This window comes from Nicotiana attenuata, unplaced genomic scaffold (assembly GCF_001879085.1).
Source record: "Nicotiana attenuata strain UT unplaced genomic scaffold, NIATTr2, whole genome shotgun sequence".
NCBI classification, from domain to species: Eukaryota; Viridiplantae; Streptophyta; class Magnoliopsida; order Solanales; family Solanaceae; genus Nicotiana; species Nicotiana attenuata.
The window spans coordinates 73409-75776 of NW_017672439.1; positions in this window are offsets into that span (position 1 = coordinate 73409).

The following is a 2368-nucleotide window of genomic DNA, read 5'->3' on the forward strand; positions in this document are numbered from 1 at the left end:
TGTTTGGTGCGTCGAAAATCATGTCACGCGAACGTGTCCAGAATTAATAACGCTTTATTATTATTAAGAAAATTTGGGCCAAAATTGCGCGAACGCATACTCCGGTTCTGTTTTTCGAAGCGTAATTGTGTTACGCTGACGTATACACAATCACACTAGTATTTTAAAATGGCCCTAAAGGATATTCTATGAAATATTTAGTCATTTTTACATCTAGGTTACGAAATTAATACGAGGGCCGTAAAAACTAATTAATAGCCCATGAAAACCTATTTTTATTATTAAGAAAAGTTTGATCGAAGTTGCGCGAATGCATACTCCAAATTGGTTTTAGAATTGTGATCATGTTACGCGAACGTATACGCAATCACAATCGTGCTTTAATCGGCCCTAAAGGCTTACTCTACGAATATTATGTTTGTTTCACATACGCTAGGAAATAAGGCGAGACTACCTTCGAGTTGCCCATTATAATCGGCTCAACAGGTAATGACTCGGCTCCAAGTGAAGCCCAGCCTAGCAATCCAATCACGAGGAACAAACTGCGCCTGAGGTCAGCCCAGCGAATTGGGCTTCACAATTGAATACCATATAGGCCTTTGAGTTGATCAGTCGCTTGCTTTAAGCCGAGTAACATACCAGGCCCATTTCGAAACCAAGACATATGTATAAACTACCAATTTGATTTCCAGGTTTACTGTTATTCAGAGCATGAAGCAACAACTGACTAAATTAATCCAGTAACCCCAAATTAAACACTCATTTGACTCCGAAATTATGCAAACATTAGCCCAATCCAAAGGAACAGTAGTAGGACCTCACGAGCGACCATGACAAGCAAACTTGAAAAAAAAACAACAAATAAGGCTACTAACACTTGTAAAAGTAAAATTCATTCGAGAAAGTTAATTTTGAGCTTAATCAAACCCTGTGAACAAGTTGCACAAAAATTCCACAAAACCTAACATTCGTATATTTGTACATGAAGAAGCTAACCAATTGACCCCAGCTGAAATCAAACCTAAGAATTTTCGACAGCCCAAAGCACACAGGGGATATACATTACTAATCACAGTCCATTGTTTTCATAAGTAAAAGTTCAAAGTACTAAGCTCATTTATACACTTCAAATTCCATGAACAAAACCCCAATCAACAGGTATGGTTCTAACTCTAACTTAGAGACACACAAAAAATAGAACCAAAGTCAAAATCAGTTCAGCTTCCAACATCCTCTTCATTTAGCATGAATTTAAAATCCTTTGCATGTTCAAAGAGTATTCTTCAAGTATGAGCTTAAAGAGTACCTGGGAATAAGAAGGAAACAATGAAATGAAGAGGGATCAGCAGTATTACCGGCAGAAACAACCAGCAACAGCACAGCCCAAATTCAACAAATGGAAACCATGAAACCAGCTTGAAAAGCTCAATAGAACAGTAACCCTTAACAGATTGAACCAGAAAACTCTTCCAAAAAATAAATTACTTCATATGAACCCTTAAACTAAATCAAAAAATGTGTTTAAGCCCAGAACACTTCAGAAATTAATCAAAAAAAAAATGGAAAATGTCCAATGGAACAGTAGCCCTCTAGCCGCTTATGTATTTTCCTCCCTCCAAAACTTCTCTTTCAAGGCAAGTATCTAATGCCTTTATAGGAAAATGGTTAGGGCAAGCTTCAGATTTTAATTTTGCACTTAGATCCTTGATTTTATGACTTGTTAGCCAAGTCATGGTGTTAAAATTAGGACCAGCCCCCGCTAGAAGCTTCTAGCATCTTCTTTAAGCAGTTATCCAAGATTCTCTACTCTACAATTCCTAAATTACCCCCAAATGCCCTGAGAATTACTCCTTAAAACTTGCTGGGTCAATTGGCCCAACCAACTGGTCACAATGAGGAACTGCACTTTACAACAATGGCCAGAAACAGATCTAAAGCCCCAAACCATGAATCAAGCCCACTAATTTTATTACCTTCTAGAAAACATAACGACCCAAATACTAAACAATTTGCACACATAGACACCTAAATTACTGCAAATTAGTACAAATAAAGGGAACTTAGCTAAATTAACGGATGAGCCAATTAACTAATTAAGAAAAGAATCCAAATTAACCAATGCATGAACAAATAGACTTCGGAATAAATGGAAATAATTCGAGAAGAGGGCACGAGACAGAGAAATGGAAAAAGAACAGTGAAGAAGTGAATAAACCGAAGTAAAGAAGAAAGTACCTGCTAATAACTCGGGTGATGAAAAATGGAGCTTAAGCCTTTGGATCCTCTGATTTCCGGCCCAATTTGATGTTAATCGTGTGCTCTTACAAAAGCACGCGACTAAAACCAGATTAAACTGAAAATCTCAACA